We start from the raw sequence: 26,600 nt of genomic DNA, 5'->3' as shown, positions 1-26,600 counted from the left end.
TTAAAAATGCCGATTTACATTTGAATGCTTATTAAAAATGTACTACGTATTTTACAAGTGTGTTGTACTTTTTCAGTACTTTTCAGTACTTTTTCAAAATTAAATGTCTTACTTCCTCACTACGATAGACTCGATCAATATTGTCTGCCATTTAGAAACAGTAAAAACTATTTGGTTGCTTAACAAATATGTCACTCTCACAATATAAATATGACCACAGTATGCAGTATACATGGAATGGCTAGTATAATGTGGCGGCATATTCTTACAGCAAAGCGATGAGCGCGCAACGCGACCTTCAGTCAGTGGCTTTTACCACGTGGTTACTGCGATCTTGTGGTAAAATCAGATTACAAGTGAATGCGAGCACAAACATGGAAGGTATGTTGCCGATAGATGGAACCACTTTACAGACTAATCTACTTAAAGGCAATCAGTAATAGCGATGCATTTTCGATAATACAAAAATACAGAGGCTAAACGTCATATGGCGTCCGTACGCAGTGGAGAATTTAAGCACCGAAATTGTTCGATTGAATATTAAGGATAACGGAAATTTCAATTTTTAACTTTTTTACCCCTTTAACCGGAAGTATGTTACAAGACACGGAAGTATACACGTTGGCTGTGTGGTAAACGAAGTAAGACACAGAGCTTCTTGGGTCTTAAATATGTACATATCTATTATCAAACCCGATGTTCTTCTCCACACGCAAAACCAGAAATAAGAACTAAGCGCATTGGCGGATGCAGAGCAGGGGCCAAAAGAGACAGCACTCCTCTGAAATTATGAAAAAAGAAATTTCTATGAGAAAAGATTTCACTTCCGTATTGTAACGATAAAACATACAATTAACTACAATTGTAGTTAATTATTAACAATAACCTAATAAGGAGTAAATTTGTTTCAAAAAATTTAATTTCCTGTTGTTTTGAAATTAAAATCACCTGTAAAGATGTTGGTAACTAAAAACAAGGTGGACCGCTCTGAAAATCTGTAACGGAATCGCCCTTGACTAGGTGTGGCAAGCTTGAATTCGCGAAGCCTGTTAGTACGGGAAGAAATAGCGTATTTTAGTTTAGCGTAGTCCGTACATCAGTTGTTTCAATATTAGGGATAGAGACATCTAGATTAAAAGAATATTGCAGAGGCGAGATTATTGAGATACAATTTTTTTACCAAGAATTTTGATATTTTATACATTCTCTAAAATTCTGTAGTATTATTTGCATCGTAAAATATTTTTGATTTAGTATTGATATAATCGCAGGTTTAATGCGTTGCTCATAAAATAGGTGAATAAGTCAACTATAAACTTCCAAAAATATCTTTATTAGAGTTCTCCGACCACATTATGGCTGTAACTGTACAACCTCGGTGACTCTTCATATGTTCGTTACTATAGCCATAAAGAATAACATAAACCGGAGCTATTCAATCACCGTGTTATCGCCTTCATAAGATTGAACTGCCCTGGTTACGATGTGGCATGTAGGTTGATCACGTGTGTATTAGAATATTCACTTCATTAAATGGGCGGCTGAAAATGCAAAGTGGTCTAAGTCATACAAAACCTGTTTCTGAGATAATTGATGTTTTAGATTTTTTGCAATAATTTTGTAATGACTAACTTTAGTTAAACAATTAATTTTTTAGTTACTTTTGTATACAATAATCTTTTATTTTTTTTAAAAAGCATTAGAACGTTTTTTAGCGTGTTTTTCCTTAACGCTATAGCCAAAAAACTGACTTAGAACCACTTTACCTTAAGTAAGTTTTAATAACCAATTTTAATTTTATTAGATGGGTAAAAGTGGTCTAAGTCAGGACTTAGACCACTTTACCGTAAAACGTGACTTAGATCACTTTGGCTTACGTTAGTTGATACTTTTAGCTATCTGGGAAAAATGAAAAATAAAAAAAAACTGGTAATAATAAAAGTAGCTTACTTTATTACAGTTCAACTTGTATAAAAAGACATGATAGGCCTACATCAGATAAATGTTTTTTTTTAATCAATGTTTTCGTCTCGCTCTGGTTCAGCCACCTCTTCCAGAAGTCCAATGTCCTCAACATCATCACCTGTGATCAAGGTTATGGTAGAACTCATGATGAACGGGTGGAATATAGTCCAAAAGGTCTAACATATCCCTTTTCTTCTCTTTAGCCACAGGACGGGGAGCATTGTACAAGTGACTATGTTCAATCAACCCAACAGGTATTTGGTCATTGTTTCGAATTTTTCTTTGTCTTTTGCTTCGACCAAGCGAGAGACACTGATTCAAACTGTACATCTTTCTGTAGAGTTTCCTTGTAGAAAAGGATAAAAAAGGTTCTTCTCTGATAAATCTGATTCCACTGGGTTTTCAGCCAGTTGAATTTTCCCTTTATCAACGTTTCACTGACCGTTTTAGTTACAGCATCAAAACTAACTCCGTGGTGGAATAGAAGTCCTCTCTGTCCATTTTTTGTTAAGTGAAACGGATTCTTACTTCGGCATTTCAGGATGGCCTCATTCCACTCATTTGGGGAATAAAATTACCTGTAGCTTTTTCTGCGCATAGGACTCGATTGAAGCAAAGTCCGTGTCATTTGGTTAAAAATGATGAATGGCCACTTACCATGTATTTCAAATCAATTACATCGATAGACGTTTCCATCTGTGTCAACTTTTGCATAGCAAGAGCAAACGTTCCAATTTCTGTTTTGTCCAGTACATGTATCGCTGTACATAACAATATGTTTGCAATCTTTAGCCCTTGATAGCAAGTGCTTGGTTACGCAGGAAACTAATCTATTGGGAACCACGGGAAGCTTGGGTTTCGTCCCATGTGTACATAAAACCCTAACCCATTTTTTAGTTCGTGGACACCTAAATTGTACAAATACATGTTTTCGCTTATAATAAGCTATACCAGCAGTAAGTCTAGGAAATGGTAAAGCTTTTTCTAGGTCAAATGTAAACGCATAATAGTTTGGATCATCTTTTGATTGCTTTGCGTCTTCGTTCTTTGCTGACCTAGCAGCTTCTGCTTTTTCTTAACTGCAGTTCATGCATTGCTTTCAAATGTTGTTTTTTCTGCTCATTTTGTAATTACGTTCAAATTTATTTTTAAACACATCGCATTTTCACACGCAAGTATCTTTTAGAGGGGAATGAAAATGTAAGTTGAAACTCAGTGTTAAATGTGCGACGATACACCGCCTCACTGACAGGACCGCCTTTCCCATTATAGTATTCTAAATACGACTTGTACATAGCAGTGATGGTCAAGGTGTGATGGTAAATACTTTCTGTTAGGGTTTTGAGTCCTAGTATATATGCGATTGGTACGCAGGAAAAGAGAATATATGTTCCCTAACAACATTCATACGATCAACAGCAATTTTTGTTGGCTGGAACATGACAGCCAAGTTCGTCCAATCCAGGTGCTTTTCCATCTTTTAGCTTCTTCAAGGATCGCGTCAATCGACCGTGGCTGATCTGAAAGGTGGCAACAAAATACTGTCTACAAAACATTGATGTTGTTGCCATCCACATTATGAATGTTAAAAATGGTTGGACGAGCTCTTGTTTGGGCGGGAACCATCCCTTGGCCGACGACATTTTGGGATTTCTTGCTTAACCAAGCCACACAAATAGGCATTTTGCAATTTGAAAGATCCCAACTTCCAAAAAACTGAAAAAAACATGTTTCCTTGTTTCTTCATCAATGTTATTGTCACATTTTTTTTGCACAAGCACGGAGTATTTCTAAATAACTTTGCTTATACCTGTAACTGTTTTACCTTTCTCTGTTTTATAGGACGAACCAGAATTCCTTTGCTTCTTTCTAATTTGTCGCTCGCTTTCTCTTCTTTGACGTTTTCGTGTCCTTTTGGGTGGGCTCTTCTTGAACAGCAACTGGAATCATTTCATCATGTCCTTCGCCATCACCATCACCAGCAGAATTTTCAGGGTTTTCCAGAGTGCCGAGAGTCATCTGTAACAAAAAAACACATATTCGTTTATACAGATTGAACTATAGCTGTACGCACTAAAAAAAGTACGTAGTAATGTGTAGATCTAGGCCCAGCCCGGTACAAGTTTTGAGGTTTAGGTTCATAATTATTTTATTTTCTTACCTGAACTAAATTCATCAGAAGGTTGGAAGTTATCTGATCCTGATGTACTGAAGAACGCTAGGCTCACTAGGTGTATCATCGTCTTCCATCACCGTGAAACTTTATAAACACAACAATAATTGGCAAAAAGAAAGCAACTGTTTCAAGCCTCAGCTGGTATGACAAGTGAATGAACAAATCGATTTCAGGCAAACTGGTCCAAGTCTGACTTAGACCACTCTGCCGGCCGAATATACAGCTGGACATCAGTCAGGCACAGTAAGCTTCTGCGCTCTAGCGGATTTTTAGGCGAACTACGACTTGGGTCTCTTTGCCATAAAATGAAATCAGCTGCTGGCAATCCAAATATGGACCATAACTTAAAATGACAAAAAAAGTGACTTAGACCACTGTGTGTGTGTGTGTGTTGTGTGTGTGTGTGTGTGTGTGTGTGTGTGTGTGTGTGTGTGTGTGTGTGTGTGTGTGTGTGTGTGTGTGTGTGTGTGTGTGTGTGTGTGTGTGTGTGTGTGTGTGTGTGTGTGTGTGTGTGTGTGTGTGTGTGTGTGTGTGTGTGTGTGTGTGTGTGTGTGTGTGTGTGTGTGTGTGTGTGTGTGTGTGTGTGTGTGTGTGTGTGTGTGTGTGTGTGTGTGTGTGTGTGTGTGTGTGTGTGTGTGTGTGTGTGTGTGTGTGTGTGTGTGTGTGTGTGTGTGTGTGTGTGTGTAAATATACGTATCGCTTTTGAACCGTGTTTGAATGGTTTAAAGTGTGTAAAGAGAATATATTACTTTTTTCAATCAGATTATGCTATACAAATTGATTAAATATCCATTCAAAATATACACATTTTTCTTTTACCACAAAAATATTTAGTGACTTAAATTATTGAGAGCATTACCGAAATTGTGTCATTGTTTGTCTTTCTGTCCGTATATCGCCTCGGTCTGTAAATTGACCTGTAAAGAAAGGTCCGAAAGAGTTGAAAAGTTGTGTTGAAAATCGGTACATACGTTCCTATTAGTGCAATGTAGAACCCTGTTGATTTTGAGGTAGAATGGTAAAATAGCAGTATTTCTGTCTGCCGTCTGCCCATCTGCGATAAAATGGTCCTCTGACAGAAAAGTTCTTGAGATTTTCAACTTGATACTTAGGTCGCTATTTTTTTCAAGAAAGAGCTTTGTGGATTTGGTCCGTCTATCTGTATGCCTGGCTTTGAGCCATCATTTTTATCAGTGTATTTAACAGATAATTATTTCAAAACTTCACTTATTTACAGTGTATTTAAAATTTTAATAAAAAGTGTTAAAGATACAAACTAAACTATATTTAATCTTTGATAACCAAGAAAAACATAGGTATTTCAATAACCTTTTGTGTATTTTTGTAATGTTTTGATACCATGGTCATATAATAAATTAGGAGTATAAAATAAAAAAATAAAATATTATGTAGCTACACTTTTAAAAATGTAATCAATATAAGTATAGTAAACCAAAAATTATATTCGTTAATAGCTGTTTATTATAACTTGGCTTTCTAAAATGGTAATTCTATTGTAATTAAAGTACTTAGTAGTAGTTATAACGCTTCAAGATGACTTCTACTACAGTATCGATCACGCGATAAATATAATGACAAATATTTATTCGAAACCCACGGAAAATGAAGCAAACTTGGTACAATTATTAATAATAACTCAATTTATGAACTTAATACACTTTGGATATCAAAGATTGATACAATCTGTCTTTTTTACAATACACCATTAATACTAATTAATACTTAATGATACTATAGCACTTCTCTTTAAAATCATAAGTAAATGCATGCTTACCTTTGGATTAGTGTGGAAGGATTATACGTTTAAATTACACAATGATTACTGACATAATTATTATTGAGATTTCTGTGTCCGTTATCAATTTTGTCAGTCCCCTGGTGCTGTTAGACATGGTCATCACTACATCAGCAGATCTGTGTTCTCTCTCTGCATGGAAGCCAGCTTCTAACTCCAGACTAGACTAATACTAAAGAATGAAACATCTTGGAGCATTGTAAAAAGGTTTAATTTACTATCACTAGTAAATGAATACAAATTTTCCAATATCAATTATCGTAAGTGTATGATAATTTAGAGTAATGTAAGTGGAGTGTATGCCACTAAATAATATTGTAAGTGTTTCAGTGCTCATATACATCCTTAATTTAAAATCGAATATAATACTTTCATCTGATTTTGCTACAATTTAGCACATTTCATATTATTATTAACTTTCAACCAAAAATGTACTATTACCTATATGTATTATAGCATACAAGTTTTATTTTACAGTAGTTTAATGGCAAGACAGTTATTGTACAATACGATATGGGCCATAAGTCAGTTGTCACTAGCAATCCTTAGACTTTGTTTTTCCTAGCGTAGTAGTTGTGAACTTGACTAAGTCAAACACAACTTTTCCTGCGGCCGGTTAAGAAAAAGTTGATATGGCAAAAAGATAGAGCACCCCCCCCCCATTATGGACTTATTGTGAGAGACTTTCTAAATAATAACTTTAATGAATAGATTGGCAGACGGGGTACTGTTGAATGGCCTCCACGGTTCCCAGATATAACACCGATGGATTTTTCAGTCTGAGGTATACTAAAAAATGAGGTTTATTCTGTCAAGATTCGTAATGTTGAGCAATTGAAGGAACGAATCCAATCAGAATTTGAAAACTTACAGTCCAGAAACATTTGAGACAAAATTTGTAAATCTGTGTTAAAAAGATGCAATCTTTGCTTAGAACAGCATGGAGACCACTTTAAGCACCTTTTGTAGGTTCATTGAATACTACATGTTTTCGTGTATTAATAAATTGTATTTGTACTAAATAGTAAAATAAATGTATTTGTATTTTCGCTTGTTTGGTATATTATTGCACCAAATGCATTTTTGACAACTGACTTATGGCCCACCCTGTAGTTTAACATTTTGACTGCGGAAGACGCACTAGTGTGACACAAGACAAGACATTATTACCCTCAACACTTTAAATATGAATAATGGTTTTAGTAATTTCGAAATGTAAGTATCTTATTCACTTTCTGTGCGCCGATCTTTAATTAAAAATGCTTCCCCTTTCAAGGTACAGTAATTTAAATGCGAGTTGTGGTGATGCGATTGAGTCTTGAGTGAAGAGTAAAATATCAAGGCTTGTTTTGCCAATCGTTAGGTCTATGGCATAAGAAGGAACGGGCAGATGCCCTTTTTAGTCAAATGCGTAATATATTTTGCTTATATCAAGCCAGAGACAAGTGTACACAAAAATTTACTATTGGGAGGAAATTTTTTAAGGGAGAAATAATACTCCCGTACTACTCAGTAATATTTGATGAAAACTCTGTTATAATCAAATATATGCATCCAATTTATTAAAAATTTAAATACTAGGAAAGAACTTTATTGGTTCAAAGTTACTAAACCAATAAAGTATCTTTGAACCAATCGGTTCAATTATCCGTCTACTTTTGGCAAAATTGTGTCAAAAAGTCAGTTGTGTAAAAGCTGATTGTCATCTAATATCACAAGAAGCCAACTGTGATCCTTCTTATTTCATTAACATGTCATATCAAAATGTTTTTGTAGTATATTTTCGAAATATATGAATTTATAGGTACAATACCAAACAACGCGTATTAGTTTTACTGCTTCAGCTTAACCTTGTGTATTGTTTCAATAAATATAACAACAAACACTCAAATAATAATAGTATTGTTATTATTTTATACACAAATAAAAATTGTATTACTATTAGAGTATTTGCCTTAAATTAACTAAAGAATACTATTGGTAGAAAAGGAGATTCTACAATGTATTGTTTTAATGTTTAAACAATGTTCTAATATTATTGCTTTAAATTTCTGAATTGTTACAAGATGAAAATAATGAATTCTTAGGATAAATATTGAAAAAGAATAGACGGGGTCATGATAAACTTTAATTTTATAACTAAGAAATGTTTCAATAGACAGACAAAAAATAGAATACTTTTAAGATTTGTTTATTTATTTTCCTCTTCGCAATGACAGGATTCATTTAAGTTAAGCTGCACGTGGGAAAGATTGACTCCTTTAAATTTGCATCTTTATTAAAAGAATGAGGCTCTTACTAATATCTCAAAGTCCTGGGTTATTGAAAGTCTCTTTTCATAATGAAGTATTCGTACTTATAATAATATATACTAATGTAGAAGTTATACTGTTGCAATCACATCCTTTAATAAAATACCTTTTTACAATACTTGTAATTCTGTTTGATATTTCAATGGCTATTATATTGGCTATAATATTTCAACGAAGCCTATTACGCGTGGAGCTGAAAAAAAATTCATTTCTGTCTTTCTGTCTGTGTATCTGCTTGTCCACATGATATCTTGAAAATGACCTGTAATAGGACAGTCTATAGAGACTTATGCAAGAAGCTGCATTTATACCTTGTGTTGGGAAAACTGAGTTCAATGTTGATGCATGTCAAAGGGGATTTGGCTAAGCATTAGAGAATATTTTTACATTTGTCTTACGGATCACCATGACGATGACAGAAAAATAGCAGAATAAACAAATTTGTAAGCAAATAAGTAATTCAAACATGTGATATATTAACACATGTAGCCAAACCATCACAACACATACATAATTTTATAATGACTATGGCGTGTAGACCTTTATTATTGAAACACTGACGATAAATTCAATGTAATGAATACAAATCTTAATGTATAATGTGGCAACAAGTAGCGAAAAATGTTGTTATTTATACTTTAAATTTGGCATGAAACTTCATTTCTATAAACATGACTTCTATGACGCATCATTCTAGTGTCAACTTTTTTCTACGATTGGTCTTCTCTCTATCTGTCCGTAGGAGATCTCAATAATGAAATGAGCTACATTTTAAATGTTGCATACAATCTCAACGAAGGCTTTCACAACACGTTGTAAGGCGTACTTGAACCTTGTATTATCAGAAACTACAGTAACGTAAGTTCTAATACAATTCGTATCTTCTATTTATATAAACTATTTACACCCGGTTTCGCACACACAAGGGAAATCCTAGATACCCTTTTTTAAACAGTATACCAAATAATCCTGAGGAATAGTCCCTAGAATAAGTTCCAATCTCCTTATCTATTTTGAAGTAATTGGAATATTTTGTTAATTAAAGAATAGTTTTTCGGGGCCCTAACGACGAGGAAGGAAACCGTTTTTATTACAATTGGGGATGTAACGTAGTTATGAGATTCAATGCAAATGTTGAGTTTAGCTCCAGTTCATCTTTCTCTTATTGCAGCATCTGAAAACTGACTCTCTCACAGACTTGACTCCTACAACTACAAAAAAAAACACTCTTTACTGGACTTTTTGGATCTCTTTAGAGAAACATGACTCCACATTCCAGGAGTCAAGTCTGTGAGAGATTCAGAATCAAGACCCTGCACTAAGGGAAATGTGATGCACCTAAACTAAACATTCACGGTGAAATAAACTTTGTAGTAACACTCCGATATATATTCTTATTAAATGTCTTCAACGATTCCAGTTACATTTGATTATTTTAGGACAGCTCCTCAATTCTGAGTGCGCAGATTTCCTATTTAAAGCACTCATGGTGTAATATGGTTAGGCCTAAGACCTTTTATAATTTTGAAATAGAAAGAGGTATATTTGCAAGTTATATTAATTATTATTTCGTAATTAAAGTATGTGCAAGTCTTATTGTTAATTTTAAGCAATGCCAGACTTCATCTGAATCTTTCAACAATGTTTCGTTTGATTAAGAATGCAACATCCAAATATCTAAACGTTTTCACAAACTGTTGTATTTTCAGTATTGATTGATAATAGCTGATCAGTAATCTTACAACCAATAATATGCATGATTTAAAGTGTAACTAATTGGAAAGTCAGGTAAGAATGTAATATACCTGTTTTTTTTTTTAGATTGAGTTTGCCTGCCTTTAAAGGGAATTGTTCAAACTGTATGCCACATGAACATTTTTATTGTTATTCCTTGTGCATTTTTGTAACTCATGTTTTATTTATTTATTTATTTTTTTTTTTGTTGATTCTGTCACCTTGGAATATGGATTGTGGTGAGGGGGTTCTGATATTTAATGGTTTGTAATTGTTGCTGTTTTAATCACTCATTAAAAAACCTGTTTGATCTTTTACTTTTGTATGAATGCCAATTGTTATATCTATTACAATATTGTCGTAAATATTTGCATGGCCTTATGTTAAGCATGAATTTCCACTTAATTTATTATTATTAGCTTGGGTTTTTTTGAAGGTTTGTTTGTAATTTTGGTTATCTTTGCATGTTATTTATACTATAAACGATTTATATCTATTTATACTATCATTGCATGTTACAATCGCTTGTTAAATTTTTGCATGTTGTCATTTGCATTTGTAATTATATTGCACATATTCGCCATATACTTTATTGTAATTACTATTGTTAAAGGTGTTGACCGTTGAATAAATAAATAAATATAAACTCACGCCATGTTCTACAATCTCTAAAAGTCCATAAGTAGTTTCTAAATACGCACAATTTTAAGACAGTTTATTTCAGTCGTCTATAGAGCCTTAATTCGAGTATAAATTTGTATGGTGTAACATGCACCATAGTAGATGGTTTGCATCGTTTATAATCAAGAATTTATTTTACAAGGACCTCATATACAGAAGTGTTATTTAATGAATATGGCTCAGAAACTCGCTCAGAAAATATTAATAAACAAAATCTTGCCAGGTGTTATTTCGGTATAATTTATAGCTATGATTGTTTCATTTGAATCATTGGTAAAATATGCAAAGTTCTCAGTTTCGCTCAATCAATTAACACATGTTACCATCTGAAAATAACTTTTAAATTTTAAACGGTATCATCTTGATTTCTTGAGATGTATCAAGAAAGGTGCATTTTAAAAATGGTTTTGAATCCCTGTTAAGGGCTCATCTCTTTGGAGACAAACTGGGAAACCTCATAATTATTTGAATGTTATAATATATGGCAAAGAATTTTTCATTCGGCTAATAACCAGGTACGCGAGACCACGTGTACCGTCACAGGATTCGCTGAAGTTGCGTGCAAAACTCTAAGTCTATAACTCATTTCATCAACCATATCCTAATGAGTAACGTCTACCACCATCGAATTGGATGTTGCCTACATGGAAGTTTCAAGCAAAATCAAAGTTTATAGGTCAGTTCTTTCTCGAGATATCATGCGGACGGACAGACAGACAAACAGAGAAACATTATTGCAACTCCTTGGGTAGAAGGCTTCGCTAAGGCTCAGCGGTGGGCAGCCAGTAAAAACACATTTACCGAACTGACTGTAACTATTTATTAGTGGACATAACTCCAAAGTAAGGGTGTTCCATCAAAAATTTGACATTTAATAGAACTCTTGATAGAAAGGTCCTAGAGCCTTGAACTTGGTACCTACGATCCTCTTGATCTGAGGAAGATCTCTTGTGATATTGGGGTCATAGGATCAGACATACAAATTTACTGATAAGCAGACAGACGTAGAGTTAGATGGACGGAGAGAAAAAAAACTATATTAAGGAGTCGATATGAAGAAATTTTTGTTTAATGTTACACATTTATTTAAAACTGTAGCGCACTTAAAGAAAGAACCTGTTAAATGAACCTAAATTTTAATTTGGCACCTCGTAAACGTGTAAATATTACGCGAGAGAGAGGGAGAGAGATATTTACTTACGAACTACTCGTATATGAAATATGTATACGGATACATAAGAGTACGGTAGGAAGGGGGATATTATACGAACTTACTATTTTGTTTACGCAAACATTTTCTAATTTAATTATAACATTGCGAAAGGATTATTTATTTCAATAGCTAAAACATATCAAACAATTTTGACAGTACATTCAGAAAACAAGTCAAAGTTCCCTAAGTAACCATTCAGACGCAATTGGAAACTATTTCAAGCCCAGACTTTGTACGAACCAATCAGATATTCCGTCCCTGTTCCGAACAATATTGACTAAGTCGCAAATGAACTCCAGAAACTTTTAAAAGGTTTTGAAAGCTTTGATTATGTTGTACAGAGAGATCTTTAAAAGAGTAATCTTTCTTTACTTAATTGAGACTTAGAAAATAGTATTATTTGCATTTATATTTTCATTAACATTTATTACATAGACGATGTACGCTGTCAAACTAGACTACTAACATTATTCCTAATGAATTGACCAATGTACCGTGGACGTTATTTATATATTAAATTACTTGAATTTGTTACCTCATCACTTTAACAAATTGTATAAAAATATTTTATGGTAGTTTAATACACATTTAATATTACCTAAAACACCCACAATGGACATGTATGTTGAATATATTTAGTTTATAGGTGTATTCACTTCTAGAAATTTAAGAGTAGCCTGCAAATTGGTCCAATACATACATAAACCATTTCAACCCCAATCTATATTCTGTATATAAATAGTACCCGAAGGGAAGAAATCAGAAACAGTATTCTTTTTTTCTGTTAATTACTCAAGTAGGAGTAGTAGGTCAATTACTCAACGGCATTGTGTTTCAACGGATAGGCTAAAATTAAATTTAGAAAAATAAATTGTCAAACGAGTGCATTTAAAAAAAATTGACGACAATATTTAACATTAACATACAACATTTTTTCCTAAATTAAATAAATTTCGTTATTTTTGTCTATTTAAATTACAAACACTCTAAATGGGACTTAATTTGTCCCATTTTTTTTTTATTTGCGGCAATTTAAATTTTCACTAGTATCCTAAAACCACTTGTTTATATTTATTTTCAAAGTAAAAAGAATTTTGAGAAAGAAACGTGTAACATTATTAAAATTAGAATTAACGTTGAACAAGCCTCCTTTGGGTTCAAGCAAGCAACAGATTTCTTGGAAACAAAGCAAAATATGACGTATTCCGCTTTGTTTGGTGTCTCTCGTAATAAAAAATACATTAGAATTAAAAATTGTGGAAATTATTCTAGAATACATAGAAAAGTATTTTACCCATTTCAAAACTATTTCATTACCCATTATTTTTACTACTGACATATTGTTATGTTTTATATATATGTATATATATATATATATATATATATATATATATATATATATAAAACGTAACAAATATATACACATAACAAAGTTGTTGAGTTTGTAATTATTTTATTGTATGCGATAAATTAATTTTGTGACAGTTGATCATGTTTTGAGCTGTTTCTTATGTATGACAACTGAAATATCTACGTTATGTTACTTTTTATTAATTATAAGATTTTATGTATTAAATATTTACATAGATTTTGGATTAAATTCTCAAAACCATATTTTGATTCTGTAGTGGTTTATTAAAAATATCTAATCTATACGATATGTTAAGTTTCATTTATAATTCTTTTTTCTTATTTGGCTAAAAAATAGCCTATATTTTAACTGATGGTTTATTTATCGGTTTGTCTTGTAGCTTAATGTATGAAACTACGATTATGTACGTGGTATGTTAGTCTGAAGAATCACCTGAAGAAGAGATTACAGATCTTGAAATTACGTGTTACTGACCTTTTTCATCCCTGATCGATGGTAAATGTCTTTAAAAATTCTGTTTCCTTTAGAATTCTCTGCTATTGTAAGTCGATACAATTCTCTCATACAACAATTTTTTTTTCTTTTTACACAAAACAATTATTCATGAATGATTACAACCAATACTGTGACATAGTAATAAATTCAGTTATATTACACCACTGGTGAACCCAGTCCCCTCAACCCTGGAGAATGTAGTCGAGTCACACTCCTCATGAACCTAGGGTAGGCCTGCCAGTCCCTGACTCACCGCTCCAGAGCTAATATCTCCCTCACGCCTCGCCACGCATTCCGATTATCTCCACCCTTATCCGCAGGGGAGCCTCCCCACGCCCGCACCCCTGCGACCAAACTTGGTTCCTCGCCACACTCAACGCCTACGGCCGTTTTCAGACTTAACCACAATAATTAATCTTCCTGCTTGGAAATTAGTTTTTATTGTAAACTATAAATTATGTGAATGGTCTTATTTCTTATGTTTTTAGCCTTATCAATAAATCGGAATACTGTGTAATTTGGATATAATATAATTAATATATATAATATATGTAATATATAATATATTTAATATAATCATCCCTGAGACTCGTCTAGCATTCATATTACAATCACCATTTTAATTATTCATACATTTTATCAAGAACCAATGTATTATATAACTACTTTTTACGTACACACTGATCTAGTAAACAGCCTATTACAAAACTTGCAGGCACTGGGGCATAATAACTATTGTATTGTACCCAATTTAAAATTGAGAGTTGATCGATATAAATTGCCAAGCAATATCGTGGATTTTATGATTGAGATGATCATCTCGCCTGACGACTTCTACTCCAAGTAAAGTAGTCAAGTGGAGTATAAATCAGCCCAATCACTTCCCTAGAACGCCTAAATCCTCTGAGATTTGTAAGAATTCACGCAATTTCCTCCCCAATAACTCTCAGGTTCTCCAAGGGTGGAGTGTAAATTGGCTAAATTTATTTTGACGGCGGCGACAGATGGACGGAAAGGCTGTGACAGCCAAGCGAAGCTTTAAATCCTGCCCATTCCTACGGAGATTATATATATATAATGCTTATTAACTACTACTTTAAATGTGATTTAATTCTGACAGTGACAGCTTACTGCCACAATAGTCAATAAAACTGTATTTAATTTAATAGTTTTTTAATGAAAACCCTACAAATCAGCAGAAGTTAATTTTATAGCCTTTTGAGTGCTAAGAAAACTTTTTAACTCAATAAAGCTGTTTTATACGTATTATTAGTTTTTTAAATTTCTTTAAATAGTAAAAGCAATATCGAACATTGTCATTGTGCTGTATTTTGTTGTTGTGTCATACACCCGTCAATCACCAAAATTAGTTAAAGTGGCAACAATAAAATCTTACATGGAAGAAAGCCCTGAAAATTATTTAGCAATGATTAATCATTTTTAAACAATTCCAACTAAAAAACTAATTAATTACTGCCGACACTATCCAAAAGGGTAACGTTTGTAAAAAAGCAAAACTCTACTTATGATTAGACGGTAAGTTAGATGGAGTCGATCTATAAGTTTTCATAATTTATCTTCTTTTATCTAGAGCTTAAATTTTAGATATATAATTTTGGATCACTGTCACAAACCATAACTTATCTATTTTGGGAGAGAAGTAAAACATATTTATTAGTAAAACCATTGTTTCCACTGGTTGAATCCCTTAAAATGATTTTATCATTTAAACCTTAAAAAAAGCGAACAGGTATTAGTATGCTTTTTACGCAGACCTACAACTCTGATATGTATGCTGATATTTCTTCTATTTATTTCTACACTTTATATAAGTAGCTCATGCATTTTGTTCCTTTATTTCTTGAAAGATATGTCACACCTTCAAAGCTGTAAATATAGGACATATTTCTGTTAAATTAATGTTATTAATTAACTATTTTTACTCGCTCGCTTCTTTACCAACTTACCTCTCGTGAAACGAATGCAGGATTGCAAATGGCGCGAGGAATTCCAATCAAAGATCATCACTCTTATGTATCTCATTAAACTTTCTCAAACGGAAGCTTGTGTTCACGTTGCGTTGTAAAGTTCATGATACTTCATGAACATTAGTGCATTGTATATTGCGTACCAATCTTGTTTTACAAAATACTCGGTTTTCCACTTTGCACACATAGGACTAAACGTTTGGGTAACTAAGGTGAACGTAAGTCCAATATGAAAATACATTGATAATAGTACAGTGATTTTTGAATGAAATGGGTCACTTTTTAATAAGGAAAAGACAAATGTAGTTTTAGCGTAAGACCCACAATTTACATTCCGATAGGTTACTCTTATTCGGTAATGTTTCTGGCTATTTTCATTAAAAACTAGTTTACATGGGTACCACATGTTAAACTCTCGTTTGTCGAGAGTTGATTATAAGCTGAGCGTTAGCGAAGCCTATCACTCGAGGGGATGGAAAAATTTCATTTATTTCTCTGTTTATCTTTCCAAACGATATCTTAGGAACGAACTAACCTAGACTTTAAATTTTGTATGAAGCATTTTGAAAATTTGTATAAAGAATATGGTAACTATACAAACTTAAACAGATTACAATTAAATAAATATACTATATAATAAAAAAAGGTTCATATTTTAAGATGCAAAAATCAAAATTGTTTCCGCCCGGGATCGAACCGGGGACCTTGCGCGTGTGAGGCGCACGTGATAACCACTACACTACGGAAACCTATTAATCAAGAAACCTTCTCTGCAATTTATACTAGAGCAATTTTTGCTCCAAAAATTTAATTTTTACTAATCTTAATATTGTTTTAATCTATCTATCTTCTTATCTTAATCTATTAATCTTATTAATTTTCAGAAGTTTAAGGGGTGTACAGCTGATTCTTGCTGGCTGGGCATCACCGAGTCTACCCCTCGTTGGTCTGTAAAGATTTCATTGGTGTCTGTCCATCCGAACGAAATAAAAAAACGAACTGACCTATGGACGTAAAATTTTGGGAGCAGCTCTGTGATCGATGATGGTGCCTTTCACCCCATGGAATTTGTCTGAGAATTGAAATTGAATATTTTTACATTGGTCTTTTGGGTAACTGTGATGTCAATGAGAAAATAGCAGAATACATATATTTGTAAATAAAAGTTTTACAATTATATGAGATTTTAAGAAGTAAAATATTTATTCTTAGAATAAAAAGAAAATGTAATATATTCGATTCAATGTTACAAATTGGTTATAACATTTGACTTCAGCGCACTCTTGCATTTTAGTACCCTTGCTTGCTTGCTGGAACTTTATTTTTAAACACTGATATAAACTTACTGAATACAAATTTGGATTTGGATTTCATGTGGCAAGATTTTTCTACAAACATTTAATCCGTACATTTTGAGTATTGCATGGAACTTAATTTCTACATAGACAAAAATGAGTTTTATGATGGTGCATATCTAAAAATAAAATCTGGCTGACAGTCATTGAAGCCCATCATTCAGTAGGAAGACATAATTTCTCTTTTGTCTGTCATGGAGATGTAAACATTTCTTTTCTGTGTGATTGTATGTATGAATATCTAACTGTAAGACATCTATATAATAAATTGGGAATTATAGACTATAAATCTTTAACTAACCTTTAACTAAGGCTGTTAAACAACACGTGTGGCGTACTCTTACCTTATTTATTTAGATACTTAGGTACTTATGTTCCACAAACATATATATTAGAACAGCATATTTTCTTTTTATTCAAACTGTTTTTAGATAAGGGGACATATTTTTATTCAACAGAATAATAAACACTCATTTTTATGCATCACTTTAACTGTATAATAAATTAGGTCTTATAATAAACCATTAGGCCTTATAATAAACCATTAGGCCTGGATAGTAATTTATTTCTGTTGCTATAGTTGAGTTTGGCTTGTTTTCCCAATCAACAAAATATGATACGAGGCTCTTATATAAATACAAAGGTTTAAAAAGCCTAAATCTGACATAAAACGTCTACGTCCAATCATTTTAATTTTCTACCGGAGTTTGCTTTGTTAACCCAATGTTCACGAAAATGTCAACAAAATGTTTACATACGCTGGTCTGAGAATCCGACTTCTCTCAGAAAACAAATAAGGTAGGATTTATAACAGTGTGTGGAGTTTGTAATCTGTAGCAAAAATAAGATAGTAATTTTGGCTTTATTATCTGCAGTAGTGTAAACTGATCAAGTATGGCATACTTATACATATTTTTAAATTAACAGTTAATTGTGTATTTTTACTAAAAATTTCAATTCTTTTATCTGGATAACATATATTCTCAATAGTAAAAGTAGAAATAAGTAGTATTTTGACTTTTAAACTTATTCTATGATTTCAAGCTATGAATATATATTTTTTTCAAATTATACTTAAATTGAAACACATTATAATATTTACTGGGAACAGTAAGTTACATTTTAATAAGCCCTTTGAATTCATAACGTTTGTTTGTTGCAATAAATTTTTTATGGGATTTTTAACAATTTATGCAATTTTAGAGGCCAGTACGGCGGAGCTCTGAGGACAGAGGAAAAATAAAATCCATCCTTAATGTGCCTATAGGGTACAAGATAAATTCATGTAAAAAATGTTATGTCTATCTTTTATGGTTTTACTGGGCGTTTATAGACTCTAACATAGACCCAAAGTCCTACGTCAGATCACTCAGCAATCTGCACCCCTATATATGTATATAGTCACTTGCTCATACCTTTCATTATACAGTTTTACATACTTCTTATTTATATATGTATAAATTTAACATATATTCATATGAAATCAAAAATCCTCAATTTATTTTATACATGCTCTGTATTGTTTTAAGACAGTAAATTTGGCATTTAATTGAATTGCTGACTTTACAAATTTAAAGCGAGCGATAATTTTAGTTGTGGAGACCTACATTCAGTCAACAATCAACTTAAACAGTTTCGGTTTAACATACGCTGCCTGAAAATGGATTTTCTCCATAAATATTTGGACACAATGCGAATCGGAAAGATCGCCATCACACGGGCCATGTTAATCTACAGCTCGCGATGCGACCTTTGCTTAAGTACGCCCTGTGGTTTTCAGATTAATGCTGTATATATAAAGCTATGTTTCAACCCACAAATCTTAGAATAATAATTTTTATAAGTTGTTACATCAATTCACAGACAACAAATAGTGATTTATTTTTATTTTATTTATTTATTTTTAAATATTTATAACCCACTTTGTGTATGTTTATTTTTTCCATTAGTTTGTACTTTGTTATTGTGCAATAAAGATTTATTTGCAATTAGAATAAATACAAATATATTATGACCTCTATTTTTGCAATTTTAAAAATGTATATAGCTAATTATGTTTCATGGGTATTTTAGAAGATAACGGTACACCGTTAAAGCTAAGTGATCTAAGACGTGAGAGACATTACGGTGGTCACTAGAGAAGGATTGATAGCGTCATTATCAGCCATTAGGACGGTTGGGCCAACTGATAACAGCTTATTGATAAGAAAACTATCGCACAACTTTTTGGGTTGGAAAAGCACACGATTATCATGACAAAAGATTTTATCCATGAATAAATTATATCAGTCTCTTAAGTACTAAACTGTTTAGTTAGTTTAAAGAATAATTTCACTTGTTAAATTATTAAAATAATCTTAAATGTTTCAAACGTTAAAATACTGGCCATAAGAACTTATTACGATTGTGATTGTGTAGTTAATTATGATATAAAAATAATACAAAAAATTGTGAGGAAATATATTACGTTCTCCAATTCCTATTAAATGTGTTGCAATTATCACGGTGAATTTGTGTGATTGGATGACATTACGGTATGTAACATTTTATTCATGCTAATTAAAAAACGAAAATTTTGAAATTATTCTTTCCTTAATAAAACAGTTGGCTACTTCCGCTCAGTCGGATTAAGTATATATGTTGTGGCAACAGATATATAACTCAGTAAAATAAGGCAAAATAAGGATGGAACCTCGGAATGAGAGATAATAAGCTAAAATTTTGCATACGTCTTTATTTTGATGGTATAAAACTTACCTCAAAAAGTCTCATATAATCCACGTGTACGCGTCTTTAGATATTTAAGGTCAAACTTCACGAAAATCGGTTTTTTTTTTGCAAATATCTCGTTTCCCTTACGCTAAATGACTTTGAAGGTGGTTAGAGAAATTGTAGAACGGAAAATTCTCTTCAACTTTTGTCTGAAGTATTTTATGTACGTTCAACATTTTTTTAGATACAGCGCAAAGAGTAGGGGACCGCTTACCTGTATATACGATAATGCGAGGTCAGCCAGTAGAATACAATAAATAAATGATTTATATTGTTAATTATTCACTACTATTATTATTACTTAATACTATTATTATTGTTAGCATTATTATCATTATTATTACATTTTTATTATTATTTATTATTTAATATACCATATTTATAGATATTAATTATAAATTATATATTCTCTAAATAATACTTAATTTATTTTTAACCAAACATACAATATTAAAAGAAATATTTCAAATGAATTTGATTTATATATTTAATTATATATTCACTTTCTTCATTGAAACCATCTGAAGTTTATGAAGCGTTGATGCATGATTGTCCATTACACTGCCACAAATTAAAGCGCATCGCAATCCTGATTTCCTGCATCCGCAATTAGAACCACAATCTTTCTTGCTATTGCAAAATAATGTATTCAGCAGTTTCTTCTGGTGCTGGTGGTAATAATGTTGTTATTGGTTCCAGGAGAGTTCATTTTGCACTACCCAGCCGAATTCCTGGGGTTCTAAATCATTTCCCAACCAAATTTGGGTCTGATAATAGACACGAGGATATGCTGACGAGCTGCTGTATTTGAAGGTGGAAGACTTGATAACTGCACTGGTTTGTTGAGTCCTTGTTGATTTGATGAACTGGGTGTATCGAAAAGACTTCTGATTATCGGAGCATTATACGTTGCTAAGAAAATACGTACTCCATTTTCAAATAATTCTTGTACAGAGCAGTTTTTTTGTTTAAATAATTGAGCTGATTGATTTAAATCGTGATTTTTTTGAACATTTTAATAAACGATATTTTACCTTTTTTATAAAGCGCAGAAGACGTATCAAATACACTAAACGCGTGTAAAAATAATAGGTGTTTCTTAGAATGAGGGTATTTATTAAAACTTGTCTTATTAATTGAATTATTATTGGGTATTTATGAATTCAGTTTTGTCTCTACATTACCCTTACCCATTTTTTTGAAAAAAATTTCTTGTTGATTGTGATTGAGCACGTCCTATCAAGATAACTAGCAAATAAATATCTTCTCTTACAATGAAATAAGTTTTTTTTAAGTTTAGACTCTGCAATAGCTGTTTCTACAATGGGAAACATCAGCGTCATCTCTGGCTTGTTTTGTAGTGATATTAAACAGTTTTTAATTTGTTGATAAGCATGTCTATAAATATTTTTTTATTAGATGAATGCGATAACACTTTTTCTTGCTGATTGCCACCTCCATTGTTTCATCAAAGCGGAGTTCGTAAGATTTTGAAACACCAGCAGTTTTCTTCTTAATTGTTCCATTGCTTTAATGTCTTAGTGTAGTCTGAGTAAACATCAAATACAACAACGATACTTGACCCATAATGTGTTTGTAAATATTTGACGTATTTATTCAAAATATCAGAGATAGTATCATCTTTATTCCATACAACGCGATGCAAGAGAAATCCACCATCGATGATATATGTTGTAGTGGTTTCGTCTAGGCATATTAAATAATAAATAATAATAAAAATTTAATAATAATGATATAAATGCTAACAATAATAATAGTATTAAGTACTAAGCAATAATAATAGTAAGTGAATAATTAACAATATAACTCATTTATTTATTGTATTCTACTGGCTGACCTCGCATTATCGTATATACAGGTAAGCGGTCCCCTACTCTTTGCACTGTATCTAAAAAAAGGTTGAAACGAACATAAAAATACTTCAGACAAAAAAGTTGAAGAGAATTTTCCGTTCTACAATTTTCTCTAACCACCTTCAAAGTCATTTAGCGTAAGGGAAACGAGATATTTGCAAAAGACCGATTTTCGTGAAGTGAGTTTGACCTTAAATATCTAAAGACGCGTACACGTGATTATATGAGACTTTTGAGGTAAGTTTTATACCATCAAAAATAAAGACGTCTGCAAAATTTTAGCTTATTATCTTTCATTCCGAGGTTGCATCCTTATTTTACCGGACTATATTAGTATTGTTAATTTTAGAATTACAGGATGCCAACCATATTTCAATTATTTTTAGCCCATAATAATGAAAGTTTGATTTTATAATAGTTATTAACGTTTCGAAATACTAAAAGAGCGTACAATATTTTCCGTTTTTTGTGATACATTAATTTCTGTGATTATGATAAGAATATTTACCTAGTTTTATCTTGCTTGGTCTTTTTGGTTAGTTATACATGTTTAGTTTTCCATGAGTAGCGGTTTTTATCATATATCATATTACATATAAATACATAGTATAGCCTACTGCATATAAATACATTTGTATATACATAGGAACGTTGGAATTGGGAGTGGTCTCATATCCGGTCTAGTTATGTAGAAGCTTTTCACAGGTGCTCGAATAAAATTGCAATAGGCCGATTGTTTATGTACCAAAGCCGCACACCTTTTAAATGTTTTAAATCATTCGTTAATAAAAATGCAGTTTTTTTCGAATTAATTGCTTCTGATTCCGCGGTGCAGTGGTTACCTCGTGCGCCTCACACACGCTAGGTCCTGGATTCGATCCAAGGTTGAACAAATTTTCTTTTTGCATTGTCAAATGTGATATTGATTGTTACTCTGTACTGTTATTTAGTTAAACAATTGCTTATGTTTTATAGTTACGATATTTATTATATAATACTTTATTTCTTTGTCAAAAATGTCTACGTGTTATGACACTGACACCTCTGTCATTTTCCAAATGTCATTAAGAAACTACATAACACTTTTTAACGTTAGACGAATAAATAACTAAAGCCATACATAAAACTAGACTAAAAAGTTACGTTGGACTAACGTGTTATCTGTGAATAGTAGCATCGATAGTCTGGGAGGTGGTCAGCTGATAAGAGCTGTGAATATCGATATTACGAAATTAACAATAATACTGATAAGACCTTTACAGAAAGTCCCAAATGCACCATGTGATTTAATGGCATTTAGGCCATTAAATCACAGCACAGCGCACTCATGCATGGGACACTCAGCGGCTGCAAATCGGGAGCAATATTTTCGTAGTGAGTGAGTGCCTGTTACGTTGCATTAATAGTCTAAATTACTACTGGAATAGTTAATTATGATGCAGCTGTTGCTTGGGGAAATGCAGCTTAGTAGGTTTATGATTCGTTGTATTTCAGTAGCTTTTTACGCCTAAAGTCTAGCTGGTTGTTCCAAGGAGTTAAATTAAATCCTCGTTCTAAGATCTTTAACATAATATCAATGTTACTGTAAAATTTCATGAAATTTAATTGACTAATTTCTGTGATTTCAATGTTCCAGTTGAATGTTGGCGAGTTGAAGGAGTGACTGTATCTCATGGTTATTCAATATGAACTATATATGCAACATTGCAACAAAACATCATAAAAGAATAAATTAGGTTCGGTGGTTTCTTAAATTTTACACTTACATTTTTTATGGGAAATTTCTCAAAATTAGTCCTATGGAGCCATTACAATCTAATTATGGTTGAAATTTATAACAAAACTAAGCTCCCAACAGCTGTAAAATTGTAGAATTTAATTAATAATTGGATAATAATTAATTATTTTAAGCCAAACTTAGGCTTATAAATAGATTAAATACAATTTGTAATTACAAATATGCTTCTCCATATCCAGAACATTAACCATACGATTCATTGTAATCATTGAATAATTGCAATAATACTTTTGTTTCTGATTATTAATTATAAGGGTTTATTAATAAAGAGAAAGAGGATTTAGTTGTGGTTTTCAGTACTATTGTGAGGAATTTATCTATTGCTCATTTATTGAATTACTGTATTTTGTTGAATTATATTAAAGTTCCATTTAGATCAAACAAAAAAAAACATTTTGAATGTTTTATTTTAGTTACTAAAACGCACACATGGTACATTACTTGACTATGAAAAATAAGATGTAATTTTTTAATGTATTTTCCTTTAAAAATACAAAACTATAGAGTGTACAAAAGAATATATATCAAATACAACTCAGGTAGAGAAATATATTTCAGATTCATAGCGCACTTGTAATGTACACCTTGATATCCGAGACTGGTTTATACCTAGCTCCTCCAGCTCAATATGTTTTGCTACATTGTGCGGTTGTCCAGTCACAATAGCCGTGCTCTTATTGCATTGGTGGACTTTACTGCGAGCTATTAATGTAGTTATAAAATTATCTATGTATCATTTTATCTTACCATATATTAAGACGGCTAATACATCTTGTTAGCCGTCTCATGTATTGTAATAGGGACACATTTGACTGACGTTATTTTTTTTATGGTAAACAGTGTGATAAAATTTTGTTAGTATTGCTTTTATAAAAAAGCGTTTCCTTAGTATAAATTTCAATTTAACTCACATCCATTGTCATTATGTTAGAAGAAATAATAAGTTTTATAAGAATTGTGATAATAATACAAACATAATCAATGCTAATACTAAATACATATACTGGATAATTAATAATTTTACCTTTCATGATGCAAAAGTCAAGAATGTTTCCGCCCGGGATTGAACCGGGGACCTTGCGCGTGTGAGGCGCACGTGATAACCACTACACTACAGAAACCTCTTTATTGTGATACCCTCTCTGCGATCTTTCCAGAGCAATTAATGTGCCAAATGTTTATTTTTATTAGTTAAATCATTTTCAACAGTCTTAGAAATGTACGTATAACTGATTCTTGTTCGCTGTGCTTTAACAAAACCCTCTCACTTATAGTACTCGAAAAATGTCATTTCCGTCGGTCTGTCTATCTGTCCGCACGATATGTCGAAAACGAACAAACCTGTAAACTTGTTAGAGTGACTTGTTTTTTATATTTTCATTATTAAAATGTGAAATCCAACTTAATGAACAAAAATGATGATGTATTATTTGGCTATGTCGAAAAATATTTCACATGTAGACTCAACATTTTGTACGAAATTCTTATTTACAAGAATGATGTGTAATGTTCATGTAAACCCCCTTGTATGATTATATGTCTGTCTATTCGTCCACAGGATGTCTAGAGAATGAAATAAAATATAGATTTGAAATTTTGCATGCGACCTTAGCGATGCTTGTTTAAGAACGTAGTGTGGCGTACTTCTACCTAGATTTTATATTTCATAGTTTACTAAGAAGTTTACATAACTAGATCGGAAATGCACCCGCAGTTGTCCGGGGAGTTGTATACCCCTAATCGGGCGTTGGTCAATCCTGGGATAAATCTGAATCGTCATTAGTTTAAATCGGAGGGTTGGTTTGCTAGGAAGTTAAGTAGACCGTACTGTGTATTTACCTGAAGAAGAGATCAGATTGCAGATCTCGAAACGTAGTGTTACTGTTTTCTTGTTTCACTGAACGATGGCAAATGTCCGGAAAAATCCTGTTTCCTTCACAATCCTTCCATCGTCAAAAATAACCTTTAAACAAAGAATTACTGTATAACTTGTTATTGTTCTACAGGCTTCCTTACCACCACGTGCGTAACTAGTTCTGACACACGAAAGGAATTTTCGCACTCGTGCTGGTTATTGTTTTGAATGTATTAGGCTGGGAGGAGTTAAAATTAAGAAACCTGATATTTTAACAAGTGTCGTATTTATTTCCTTATTCTACTGAACAAAACTCAAGTCAAGACATTTCTCAGTGATATCTATTTTTTCCAGTTCCATTGGAACCAAAATTAATCAAATGTATAGGTTTTATTGATTATTTATTGATCTTATATTTGTATCTTAACAATAAAGAAACATTGAATTTGGAATAATGTACCGCCAGATCACATTAAACATTTTTTAGTACAGATAAGTCTCTTTCCTTCCAAATCACATGCAATACATAACATGTAAAATATAAACCGTAATAAAGGTTAATCTGTGAAGAAAATTTAAAATTACTATTCTTAACACAAACCATAAAAGCTTTATTTATAATGGCATAAAGGAGGAATGAATCAATACAATTTTTAAATTTTAAAAATTAACGAGATAATACCTCAAACTATACCAGAGGTGTATACCACAAGATAATATTACTACGAGATAATACCTCTGGTCCCAACATACTACTGCCATCATTTACAGCCTCTATGGTTTGAAATAGGGAGTCTTGTATAATAAATGTTATTGGTTGTTGACCAAGATTATTGATGACGCATAAGGGAAGCTTATCAAAATATCTGACTGTATCTCCCGCATGGAGCATGGCTTAAGCCAGATCCATTTTATCTGACAATGTAAGGAAAGAAAACTAAAAAAGATCATTGCAAAGCTTTCAACAATTAGTCAAGCACAACATTTTGAATTTATAAATAAGTTTAACTAAGTTATAAAGAGTATAACTAAATCCAAGGGGTATAGCTGTATTTAAGGGTTGAGCTAAGATCAAAGGAGTTAAAACCCACCTACATCATTCTTACAATTCTTAAAAATTATTTTTATAACCTGTAAACAAATTTGAATAGGCTTTGAAATTTTAAATTTTAAAAATCGCCCCCAGTAGTAACT

At 32.2% G+C, this 26,600-nt stretch overlaps 2 non-coding genes across 2 annotated transcripts; both read right to left on the bottom strand.

Annotated features, from left to right (window-relative positions):
• Positions 1-16,428: 16,428 nt before the first annotated feature.
• Trnav-cac lies at positions 16,429-16,501 on the bottom strand. The gene has a single exon. It is a non-coding gene; the product is annotated as a tRNA-Val (tRNA).
• An 8,098-nt stretch (positions 16,502-24,599) lies between these two features.
• On the bottom strand, positions 24,600-24,672 carry Trnav-cac. Its single transcript has one exon. It is a non-coding gene; the product is annotated as a tRNA-Val (tRNA).
• Between the last annotated feature and the right edge of the window lie 1,928 nt (positions 24,673-26,600).

Source organism: Homalodisca vitripennis, chromosome 4, assembly GCF_021130785.1.
Source record: "Homalodisca vitripennis isolate AUS2020 chromosome 4, UT_GWSS_2.1, whole genome shotgun sequence".
NCBI classification, from domain to species: domain Eukaryota; kingdom Metazoa; phylum Arthropoda; class Insecta; order Hemiptera; family Cicadellidae; genus Homalodisca; species Homalodisca vitripennis.
Note: the sequence above shows the minus strand (reverse complement) of the source record. Positions and strands in the feature narration are given on the sequence as shown.